The 13,364-nt window shown below is 37.8% G+C and overlaps 1 protein-coding gene across 1 annotated transcript in view; it reads left to right on the top strand.

The window, feature by feature from the left end:
- Window positions 1–1,705: 1,705 nt before the first annotated feature.
- The window catches only part of LOC124289173 (E3 ubiquitin-protein ligase rnf213-alpha-like), a 103,850-nt gene continuing 92,191 nt past the window's right edge, over window positions 1,706–13,364 (top strand). The window contains 1 exon segment of the mRNA XM_046725785.1: window positions 1,706–1,776. The gene's annotated coding sequence lies outside the window, so the exon portion shown is untranslated.

The raw sequence follows: 13,364 nt of genomic DNA, 5'->3' as shown, positions 1-13,364 counted from the left end.
TTTTTTTTATTTTTAAAAATGGCGGCGCCCTGTCGGGAACATCCGCCAGTCTGAGGATAAATGCTCTTTAGGTTTGTTTTCACCGAGTTACAAAATCAAAACTACTTTCTACTGGTAGTAAAATATGTATTTTATTGATGGCCAATAGGATTTGCATGACAAAGCGTATAACATAACAATTTCTCTCGTGGCGGCGAGGTGGGTGTCAATATAATACTACTTACAATATTATTGTTACTTCGACCACAACCTCACTTCCGAGGAAGAAATCGTTATGTTACAAGTTGTGTCATAGAAAATCTTTATGGTCATCAATCATATGCATATTTTACTACAACTAGTAAGTAGTTTTGATTCTTTAACTTCCGTGAAGCGATCTGAACACAAGTAAGATATCGTTTCAGGCTTCCACAACGCTCGCTTCGCACTCACAAACATAACCCATTTAGCACGAACTGCGGGGTCCTGTGGAAATCTGTGCATGGGGACACCATCGCCCGACCCCTAGGAGCAATTGACGACAAACAACGATTCGGCATGTCGTCGTTGATGTCGAGAAATCATCAAAATGATGAGCGTGCTACACATTTTCTATACAACTAACTGAAAATCGTTCCTCATATGACGTCACTGCAGTGCTCTGGCGACAGAGTTACGTAACCTGTCTGTGGTTTCGTTGGCGGGCGAGTGGGAAGCAGGCGACTTTTTGGCCACTTTTAATCGCTCGGTATTAATTAACCACAAGTTTTTAAAGAATAAATTTGGTGTTCCGCATAAGACTAACCACAAATCTTTCATATGTAATGGTTAAAAGAGTAACAAAAAACAAAGTTTAGTGGTTCTTTAAGACATTTTCTGCTGATTTACTTAAGTGAAAACAAGTAAAACGTGTGTTGTGCCCTTAACAAACGTGTCTTTGATATTGTGAACAAATGTTTAGGAACATCTAAAATTATCTTTGTTAACATCTTTGCTTGAAAAGTAAAATGTTACCATTTTTTGTTGACACATAGCAATATCATTTGCCAAAACGCAGCAATATTCAAACAGTATTTGCACCTATTTCACATGTAGAATAATTGTATAGGGTATAAAGAGAGCCTAGAATGCATGATATGATACACAGGTACGAGAAATATGCCACGATTAACAGCCGAAGGGAGAGAAAGAGCCATCGTAATGGTGCAGATGGGGTCGACATACAATGCTGTTGTCCTCGGATGCCACCATACCACGGTTATAAGACTTATTCAGGGTTTCAGACAGACTGGGGTCCCCGTAGACAGCGTTTAGTGTATATGCATGGTCTTTGGATCTACGCAGTCCAAAAGACATCATGCAGTCTCTTAATACATCAGTGAAGTGCACGAGTGTTGGAGAGTGCATTTGTGGCATATTACTTGATCGAGAGACCAAAGTTCTCCTTGTTTACATTCCTCGCTTTCCCCAAAAAATGTTTTAAAAATAATATAAAGAGATAATGCGATTTTTTTGTTTGCAAACACGTGTCCAAAGAATACACTTTGGTTATTTTATTTGTTATGGAAGTATAATTGATCCCATTGCCCCTCCCGAAAGTGCAATGGGAGTTGGCTAGATTAATGAGGTTCGTGTATCCAGTTTCCTGGAACTGAAACCGAAAGTAGGCATTTCCGCGAAAGGCTATTCCCGATCTCTTACGTCAGAAGGTGAAGGTGAACATGCGCACACACATTCAGTCAGTGACAGTCAACAATGGATACGTCCAGACATTTAAGACGGAATGTTGGAATTAAGGTAAGCACAGGTAAAATAATGTATGTATGCCATCCATTTAGGTTGTTTAACTCATTAAGCCTGAGAGCCCCATCACTACTCAACACCTGGAAGCCCTCGCTGATTGCCCACTCTCTGTGCCGAGACTAATTAGTGCAAGTCACACCTGATTTCCCTGGCAGGTTTCGGGATCACAGGAAACTGTCTAGTCGTACGAACAAGTCCTGATTGTTTAATTGTGTCGTAAAGATATATGTTGAAAGAAATCAGGTGTGAATACATGTCGTGTATTGCAAGCTTTATGTAATTTTATTGCAAGTTTCTCTTGTAGACCTTATGTCGGCTTGTACATTTATATTTTATCACAATATGCATACACATTTATATTTTATCACAATGCGGTCCTATACAGTCAAGACATGACCCTGCATCACGGCCCGTGATGCAGGGTCATGTCTTGATGTACAGCGATGTATTCTTTGTATGTAACAGATGAGACACACCTTAAAAAATTCTCTCTTATATCATTGTGTGAGGTTTAAATTTACAAAACATATATGACAATGACATACTGTAAAGAAGAATTTACTTTCATACTTTATAATCTTCGACGCAAATAGCGGTTTTGCCGATACATTTCTAGTGTTTACGAATTATTTTAATGAAAGTACTATAACGCTACATTCATAGCATTGCACTTTATTTCATACAGATTTAATGCAGAAAACATAGTGACCATACAAACAAACATATGCAAACATACATATAGAAAATGTACACTACATATTCCTTGCATAGACATAAAACAAAGAGTCATGTGATAGGGTGTCATCAAATTTCCTGAGTAGAACGTTCGGTATCTCAACTGTTCAATGTAGTGGCTGGTCATATGTTATCTGCGACCAATCGTATCATGAGATACCTGTCACAGAGGGACAGGTGATGGGGCGTGGGCGAAATTTCTGAAGAGCACGTTTGGTAACTCAGCAGCTTGGATAGAGATTGGTTATTGGCTATATCCTTGACCAGTCAATATGCTGGGTTTCGGCTTTATCAACTCAAGCTATCATGTAACAGTTTGTGTATTGTAAACATAAACACTGGTATCTCAACTGTTCAGTAAAGTGGCTGGTCATATGTTATCTGCGACCAATCGTATCATGAGATACCTGTCACAGAGGAAAGGACAGGTGACGGGGCGTGGCTTAAATTTCTGAAGAGCACGTCTGGTCACTCAGCAGCTTGGATAGAGATTGGTTATTGGCTATATCCTTGACCAGTCGATATGCTGGGTTTCGGCTTTATCAACTCAAGCTATCATGTAACAGTTTGTGTATTGTAAACATACACACTGGTAACGATGTATGAAATATACACATAAGACAAATAGGAGTAGATAGTCACTTTGGCGAGTTTATTTGTCCTCATTTTAGTGTTTTTTCGATAAGTAAAACAAAGCGATTGAAATCCAACCACTGAGTAGAGGTAGTATTTATTTTCATATACATTTTATGCACACAACTAGTACATAAAACATAATGGTTTGCTGTACATGTAAATATAATCTTCACCTTGATACAAATGACTATCCAAACTAGAGTACACGCATTACAGAATTCACGAGGTGACACTATACTGAATTATTATAGTGTATAAACTTGCAGTTGACACCCCCACCCCCAATATTTATGAAGGTGGGCGTGCCTATATCTTTACTGAATGCAAACGAGGTTCATAAGATTACAGATGTGCATGCATGTATAAACATCACAGAGAGGGGCGTGACTCCATAAAGCAAGATGTCCAATGATATAACAGCGCATCTGTTTATTTCACACTTGTCACGGGACAAACCTTTCAACAAGGACGTAACTACATATGCATTCTACCGGAGGCTGTTATTTCAAGGTCGAAAGAGGTGTTCAATTATATCATTACTGTAATCTGCTTGAATGATTATACGCATGTGTATCGATACCGTAACTGATATACTATCCAGCTTTTATTGACGATGGATCAATAGAGACTGAGTTGATTGATACACGTGATAACTGCACCGGATTTGATAATTACAGAGATCAAATACAAATGTTTTACAGAATGCTCATGTAAATTGCATAGAAAACTGACAATTCAAATCAACATGAAACTTTCAACAGCTTGAACAAAAATGCTTGAAATACCTTTGTATGGCTTACATGTAATAACTTATGATATTACTTCTGTCCATGTGTGACAATGTTTTGAATTACCAACTTACTGTCTTTTGTAACAAACGTAGTAAAACATTTCATTGTTGTAATAACACTGACATGTATATATGTATTCATGCAAAGGCGCTGACTTATCACTTTATATTCGCTTAGGTAACATTACGAACTTTAGATTATGGAAAACAACTAGTTCCAATTCAGTAAACTTCAAATTAAAAAGTTCAGTTATGTTTGATCTATTCGAGCTTGGATGTATAATTACTTGTGTTTATACATTATGTTTCAGTATATGAAACATGACAATGTAATGATGCTTAAAAAGTAAATTCAAACTATTCTATTGTGTTTGAATTCTTTGTATGTCCTTCAAATTTCGTATATTGTTTCCTATTTATTAGGTAGTTGAAGGAAATATAATTTTTAGTAACCTCTAAACCATTACATCTAATTCAATCAGGTGCATACGAAGTATTTTAGTACCCATTCCCAAGGAAGAGTACCAGGCACTTACCTCTGTAAAAACATCATAATCCCCTTTCTCGCCGACATGCGTTCATTTGCTAAACGCTGTACAAACCTATGATAATGATTAGCAGTTGTTATCAGAACACTTTGAATACTTCTTCTGATTGATACTAAAGGTGGGATCTCTCGTAAGAAAAGCTAACATTTGCTCAGTACTGATAAATTGGTTGAAATAATATGTACAGTGCAATTTTTAAAAGTACAACACACATGTGCGTCTCTCTCTGAATAAGAGGTGCTTTCTGTTGACGACTGTATGAGGCTCTCGCTGTGAGAAACTGCTAATTACCTGCCCCATAAACACGTCACTTGCTGTGAGGAGCTGATTAATTTGCCCCATATATGCGTCTCTTGGCCTTAATGAGTTAAACACCTAATATCTCTGGTAGCTGTAACCAGGTAGAACAAGAGACAACTAGTACAATATACACCGATTTATTTACTTCAACAGCATATATATTGGTAGCTAACAAATATGCTGTACAGAACAATAGTGAATAAACAATAGATTTCCCAGGGAATGAGAATATTACTAGTATAGACAAGAGCAAATCTATAAACTCAGTCAATGATGGTGATAACACGGGCCTGTCAGGCCATTTATAGTCAGTTTGGCACAAAATCGGACAGATGAATTGCAATCTAACTTGAAAACTACTAAACATAGAATGCTAAATGAAACACTGATCATGATCAAAACATCAGACCAACTCTGCGATTTTTTGCAGAATTTATGTCCTAAAAATATAAAAATTGTTTCACAAACTATCATTAAAGGGCCACTGATCCAAAGCGATTAATGTTTCTCGCCAACTGTCTAATTAGGAAACCAAGCTGGAGGCTGGGCCTAGATTTTCGAAGCTCTCTTAGCGCTAAGATAGTCGTAAGTGCCATAAATTAAAATTAACTTACGACTACCTTAGTGCAAAGAGAGCTTAAAAAATCTAAGCCCTGGTCGGTACCTGCTCATTCGACCGTGACAGGGACTGAGCTACTGTTCACCTTGGCAGAATTTCGGCAACCTAAACAGTGGGACATTAGGAAGGGTAGATGCCCGTTATTTGAAAATATCCCCGGTAGTTCTTGTCTGACTGTAATAAAGTAGCCAAGCAGAGTGAACTTTTTCAGATTTTCTAATAATATAATGACTGATCCAATTTGATTATAATTATAATTGTCCTAGGGCGCATATCGTCCAACATAACCCACTAAGACCAATCTAAAATACTGCATACCCTAATATAGCAAATAAAACATAATGTGTGGTGCCGAAACGTATGCGTTTAGTGCACGAATAAAATGACCTGTCTCAGTGTCTGCATAAATGTGGCATCAGTTTGGCCAGTGTACATATATGTAAGCTAGTGTTGTGGCAATGTTTGGATGTGTTTATCTATTTTGGAGTGTATGTCACTAACCCAACAAAGGCTTATATTTCTAAGGTCACTAGACCAGGATCTTTGACATTCCTAGAATGTTGGTACCAAGCGTGTTTAGGATTATTGTATTAACCAAGAAAATGTCTGAATATGATATCAAAGTTGTTGCTGTAACTAAAAGACTCGTGAAAACAATTAATTAATATTCAAACAGAAAATATAAGATCATGTGTGTTGGAATTCTTTTGTGTATGTTAGACCAAGGATCAAAATTGTGCTTAATTTGCCGGTCATGGCACAAATGAAAGATTTACAATGTGCCCTGGTGGCACAACTAAAATTACGAAAATAATTCTCACCATGATTCATTTAATGGAAAATGCCATAACATTTGACCAACTCAAATGATTCAGAACCTATTTTTGTAAACCTGCAAACTGCACCATCAAACTGTTTATCAATGACATTCTCATTTTGAATGCCAGCCAGTGCACATAACAGGAAATTTTGGATGATAACATAGTTTGTGGGTTAGATTTATGGGTCCAGGACAAATGAAGCCTAACTATTCTTTGAGTCATGAATGATAGTGTTCATCAAATCCTGCTCTCAAATTTGCAGGTTTACATGTTATATAAATTGGATGATCAAAAGGTATGGACACATTTGTTTTCACAAGGACACACATAATTATCTGTCTGATTCCTAAGGTGTCCTCCCATTACGCAGACAGCCAGTTCGCAGACACCTTAAAACAACAACATTTACGGTTCAATGAACAGATGAGCAACTACCTGTTACCTACACATCATAATGGAATAGTCCAAATAAAAACACACACAAAAAATCTAATATTTATTTGATAACGAGAATACAATACTTTTCAAATAACAATGCATAATAGTAGCACAGTAGCTTTAAGTAGATATGTCTTTGACATAGCAATACTTTTCTGTATTTATAGATCTAATTAAAGCTTAGTTATAGCAAGTCCAGTAAAGTTCATGTCTTGTTAGCCAAGTTTTATGAGGTTTGCCACCGCATCTAGGAACTGAAGAGGAGTTTTCTCGCCGCGACTCAGTTTGTCTTTGAGCCTCAGGATCCTGTTGTCGATCTCTCTGTAGACTCGCTTGCGACTTGGAGGAGCAGCGCCAAAGTCGGCTTGCGACTTGGAGGAGCAGCGTCAAAGTCGAATTGTCTCAGCTTGGCTCTGTCAGCCATCTCGATCCTCCGAATTACTTCCACAAAGCGAAATATGTTGGGGTGGCGGTGTGGAAGAGATCTGTTCATCCGACTGTGGAAACCTTCCAAGTTGTTGTTGGTCCTTGGTCCTACAGTGTTGTGATGGTTCCAAAGTGACAGTGGGAATCGGGCGTCATAGTCCACCCATGTGACGACCATGTAATCCTTGAAGTCCTCAATGCGGTCAGAGGCTGGGGAGGAGTCCATGGCATCAATCCAGGTGTCTTGAACCTGATCTTGTGGCAATAAGGCAAGGGCAGCTGCTCTCCTGATGAACTCTTTTACTGCTGGATCCTCCTTGTACGCAACTGTGAGACCTAGATCTTGTCTTCCTCCACAGGGCTTGGGAGAAGTGGAAGAAGCATCCCTTGGTCTCTGCATTTGGAAATTCCATTTCGATGGCTCGGATGGTTGCAAGCTCAAAGTCTGTCTGTATTCTTGCTGGGGCCAGGGGACGATTCAGTTCCTCCAACACCTTCTCCTTGAGGAGGCGGAACAGTCTAACGTAGGTGGTGGTTTGACGATCAGGCAGAAGGGCAAAGACTAAGGGGTATGACACAGAGTTGCAACGGGCATGAATTATGTAAACCTGATCCCAAAGCTCAGAGCAGGCAGTGAAAGTTCAATCCATGTAGATGGTATCGGCGGTCTGCAGCACCTGGAGCTGTTCAGTGGTAGAGAACACTAGGATCTTGTCTTGTTCTCCATCAGAAAGAAGAAGTAAACGACGTCCATTACTTGTCTCTGTCCAGCTGTCTTCCAAATCCACTTCTCGGAGGGTGGTAGGTAACGCTGGCATGGTCTTGCGGCGGTGTCTGTACAGAGAACTGCTGACGCTGGTGAAAGATGTAAGAACGTGTAGGTTGTCTTCCTCCTCTACTGACAGCTGCTCTGTGTGTACAGGTCTGCATCTGTGTTGTCTCTTCTCTAGCTAAACACTTAGTTCACTGACAAATCTTTGCTTGGGGCAGTCATCTGGTGCATGGTTGTGCTCTGTCTGTGTTCGAAGGAAGTCTCCGACAGTTGAACACCTCCCCGTGTAGGTCTTGACGATGCATCTCCAGTGGTTGCAGGTCTGTCTGACCTTATTTCTGGTGTAAACATAACCATCCAGAAGAATTTGAGGGCCCCCTCTCTGTGATATCAGATACGCCACTCTCCGCCCTCCAGCCATACTGATATAAAACATATATACTTTTCACCATTTTATATATTTGTTGAGTCAAAATTAAAATTAGTGTATTGATAAAATTAATTAATTAATCCTTGTTTTTAAAAACAGATGTAAAACTCTCTTAAGATCTTTCCTCATACAAAGATCAATTGATACTAAAAACAAAGTGAGGAGAGAAGACAGATTATCATTAATCGGCGACCATGTTCTGTGTAAACACAGTGACAAACCTCTATTCGATAGTAATTGATAGTGGGGCGGTGGGGTAGCCTAGTGGTTTAAGCGTTGGCTCGTCACGCCGAAGACCCGGGTTCGAATCCCCACATGGGTACAATGTGTGAAGCCCATTTCTGGTGTTCCCCGCCGTGATGTTGCTGGAATATTGCTAAAAGCGGCGTAAAACTAAACTCAGTCAGTCAGTCAGTCAGTAATTGATAGTAAATCAACTTCGAGAAGAAAAAACAGATTATCATTTACTCACAACAAAGTTTTATTTACACTCAACCAAACCAAGCTTCTCAATAACGAACCTCAGCCTCCTCCACTCACTAGACTGTGGACTGTTCCATTATACCCATAGGTGTTACCCTAATTAACCTGCTTGCTCAGTGTCTGCCAACTGGGTGTCTGTCAAATGGGAGATAACCCTTCCTAATGGCACTCTGTATACCTGTATACACTTTTATAGATCAAGATATCACCAATTGTGCTGTGTTTGATTTATGAAAATATTGTAGTGCTTTAAATTTTAAGTACAATTTGGGTGGTAGGTGGCTTGAATGAACATGCATTAAATATGTAAATCATTTACATTGATGAACAATATATATATGAAACAAAAACAGTTTTGTTTGACACCTGAACACTGCAATATGAATATAAGAATCTAGTAATTCAACCTACCACAACACCTATGATTTTTACTCACCATGTACTCATTTTTATACAGTTTGTTTGTATGATTACTCTGACCCTTCAGGCCCACCATATATAAGATATACATGTGCTACCATTAAAGGCGATCACATGCAATATGTGTTCCCATCATGAAGCAGGTTTCAGTAAACTGTTCTTACAGCTGAATAACTTTGAAAATCAAATGATTTCAATGCTGCAAGATGGCAAGATATTGCTAGCATGTGATTGAGGGCTGTTGCAAGAGAAGTTATAGACAGATAGCCAAGGAACATATCTTAGAGCTACCATTTGGCAGGTGTTCATTAATGGTGTATGAGTGCCTCTCAGGTGGCTGTAAACTTGACCTTGTAACGATCACACAAAATCTTAACCTGAATGAATAATGGTACATCACTGACATCCTTGACAGGGTTGGTGCATCACATGTTTTAATGACCATCTTCAGAACACAATGCTAGGCCACACAGTGCAGGTACCATTGGTGATTTCTTATATCAAGAGGTGATAGCAACTCTACATGGGCCCACCAGGAGTCCCTGATCTCAATCCAATAGAGCATGTTTAGGTCATTGTAGGCCACAGAGAAGCCATGTTGACAGTTACATGGACAGATTCTTTAATACAAATGCATAAAATCGGTGATTTACAATGTGATTAGGTTGTCTGACAAAACATCTACTTGCACAGTTTGAGATTGATTGGATCATTGGATGAAGAGATATTTACAAAAAAACGGGTCCACATGCATTTCATGCCAAACTATAAATTTCGTGTTGTTGATGATGTTGTGACTCAACTATGATGATATTCTCATCAGCTGCCGATATAGACAAATACATCCATCTCAAGGGCTATAGCTTAATCACTGTTTCATCATGAATTGAATTTAGGGTGTAAACTGAGTGCAGAGTGTCATTACCTGATCTGGTTAATCACTTGCCCTCGAACACTTTGAACTGCCAAGTGTGGCCATGGATGGTTTAGTAGGCTGACTGGTGAAGTAATTAAATTCTGTTGTACTAAGGTTTTAATGACGCCCTGTTGTCATTAGTGCATCATTAACTTAATGAAGGTCCTGGGGTATCATTAGAGCGTCATTAAACTTCCTGGAAAAGTGAACATTGCGCCAGAATTTCGTTTGCGCAACACTGGATCTACCTACAGCTATAAAATTACACAGAAATGTAGAGTATTGAATGTCCTATCTCATGGTATAAACTCAGTTTGAAAAGTAGACATGGCTAAATGTTACGCCTAATTTTGTTTTGCGTTAAAAACATTAAATTTCTCTTCTTATCGTGCACTGATAAAAGTACTGTGCTATTATATTTTCAATTTGGCATCTTTACGGAAAGTGTGAGCGAACAAACTTCTGCCTGATACCTGAACGACATAGGTATGTAATAAATTAGTTTGTGTGCTTATGTATAACGTTATAAACTCAATCTTAATAGTGACTCGCAATATATGTTGAAAATGGATTTTCCACTATGACGTCAAATGGCTACAGAAAGGTCATACGCCCATACAAGATAAGGGGTCATCACTCCGCTATGCTTAATAACTTAATACTAAGTCATTGTGACTCAGATCACTTGGAGAGAATTTGCTGTGAATAAAGACACAATATTTTCGTGATGTTTTGTTCACGGAATTATCGAAAACAATGATACTCAAAACACTTGTGATAAACGCACACCTGGCCAATGATTATACGCCATTGTTTTGTCTATAACACAACATAAACAAATTCAAAGAACAAGACATATCCTTTCAAAATGTGTGCATATATACATTTCATGAAATAAATAAATCATTTTTATTTATTATGTCAGTTTTACTTAGGTTTAACATACTAAATGTTCATAATGAAATTAGTTTCATGAAACCATGTGTGAATGATACGCAAAGTATACATTAATAATACAAGTGTAATCCGCAGGACAGTGTGATTGTGTTTACTCTTATTCAACCGACCTTCACCTCAAAGAAATTGCCACACATGTCCAACAATGTTGATGTATGACATCACTACCGATGACAGATTTTTCATGAAATGGTGGCTTCGTGGATATGGGTACCCACGATTTTGCGAGGGAACCTTTGTCCATAAATGTATGATGTTAGTAGTCGGAAACATTCTGACTATCTGCGTATGGTTGTTTGTTTTTATTGTTTTCTTTGAAAAAGTCAGAAATGCCAATAATTGCCTATTTCGTTCTCCATGATTTTGTGTCTCGCATGGCGTCACGCTGCACAGAACTTTCGTATGAATATATCAAATTTCAGTATTGTATCTGTTTTAAGTTTTCTAGTTCTTGCTGCAATACTCTTTCTGTGCATATTCTAAAAATATTGAGCTCATGCATGCTATTAATAGACGAACTGATGTCTAAAAACTTGAGAAAAATGCTGCCCAGTATAAAATCTGATTTTCGCTTTGTTTATATATCTAAAGTACTGTCGGAAATGCTAGAAAAATGCTTTTTAGCCTTAATATCTTTATAAAGGTGATACATTTACTATGTTGTCAATATATCAACTCGTCTATTGTCTACCTATTTTTTATGTCAACCGATTTAACATTCCCATGCATTTAAAGGGCAGTTTACAGGAGAGAATTTGGTACCAAAACAGCAACTTAAGATTTTTTCAGAGTTCAACAACAGAAATCTGAAATAGTCTTCACATTTATGCTAATAATACAGGTGGTGTAAAAATATGAATTAACATTTTTCCTAAACAAATAAATGTTGAATGTTTGTGTTACTTTACTTAATTATCGTTTCTTTATCGAAGAAATATTAATATAAATGTTAAGTCTTGATAAATAAGTTTCCCGTCATGCATGCACATCTTTATCACAGCGTCCACTATGGTCAACGATTTGCAGTCGATTGTTGCAAAGGTTTATAATTTTTTTCTGCTTAAAAAAGACACAGGTAAACCTTTCATTAGTTTAGAAAGGGTTTATTACAGATCTTGTAGAGCTGTTGGCATGTCTTACCAACAAGTTTACAATATTGTAAACAAATCAGACAAGAGAGGGACCGTCTCAAATGCAAAACCGGGACGTAAAACCATCCTTGACAACTTTGACAAGGGAGTGCTTAGACGGTACGGCGTCTACAAACTTTATGAGAGAAAAAAATATATATATTCTAAAGAAGCTACACCAGTGACTTCTGTTAAATCTTTGGCCAATGTTCACAACTAGTTTAAACTGACCGAATTATATCCATATTTTTTCAATGAAATGTACTGTTGACATGCAAAACATTTATTAAAACGTTGCACATTTCTACAATCAATCGATAAGATAACACAAGTGATAGGATTCTTTCCAATGTACAGTAATCTTCAGATGTTTATTTCAAAACAAATACACATACACAAATGATCCCTTTCATAACCGATACATATGCTATACGTACACATATTCAACATTTTGCAGAAAACATATATTGAGATGATCCCTCGCCCGAGCGTGTGCTTAGGTGTCAATTTCACCTGTCGATACCGTGCATGCTGATGACGTAACACAGGCAGTTAATGTTTGTATCAAATAATGTCCCACTCCCCCTTATTTTTCTGAGTTTTTGGTATTTTCATCAGTAAAATCACATTTTAGAGCATGTCTCAAAATTTATTCCCTCGGTCTACATTAGGTAGATGTTTCTTGAAGTGATATTTGTTATTTAAGTAACTGTAATACCTCTGAATTTTAAATAAAAGTCAAAAAGCATTTTTCTAGCATTTCCGACAGTACTTTAGCAAGCGCTGTGTAATGAGCACAACGTCCCGTTTTCACACCCAATATGTTTCATTTTTTCTTAGACACTTGGTTTTAGTGACAAAGACCATTTGGAATTTGATTCTAAAATGTATGAGGAATTCAGCGATGCATTTGTCACAACTGAATATGAAATATACATGATGTAATAGGCATTCTATGACTGGCCTTAGCGAAACTTGATTTTGTAAACACTATCCAATATGACGGAAAACTCACTTCGGCGTTCGTGTTCGTGTATTTTCCCAAACATCCCAACCGATTCTAGGTTTATCGGCAACGTTTCAGAATTAATTAGACTTGTTTCTTCACAGCAGTCGAAATGTTCGTTTTTGTTCTGAGGTTTAGCCCTAAAGATGCCATTT

This window comes from Haliotis rubra, unplaced genomic scaffold (assembly GCF_003918875.1).
Source record: "Haliotis rubra isolate DU_JTF1 unplaced genomic scaffold, ASM391887v1 Scf1116, whole genome shotgun sequence".
NCBI lineage: Eukaryota > Metazoa > Mollusca > Gastropoda > Lepetellida > Haliotidae > Haliotis > Haliotis rubra.
Note: the sequence above shows the minus strand (reverse complement) of the source record. Positions and strands in the feature narration are given on the sequence as shown.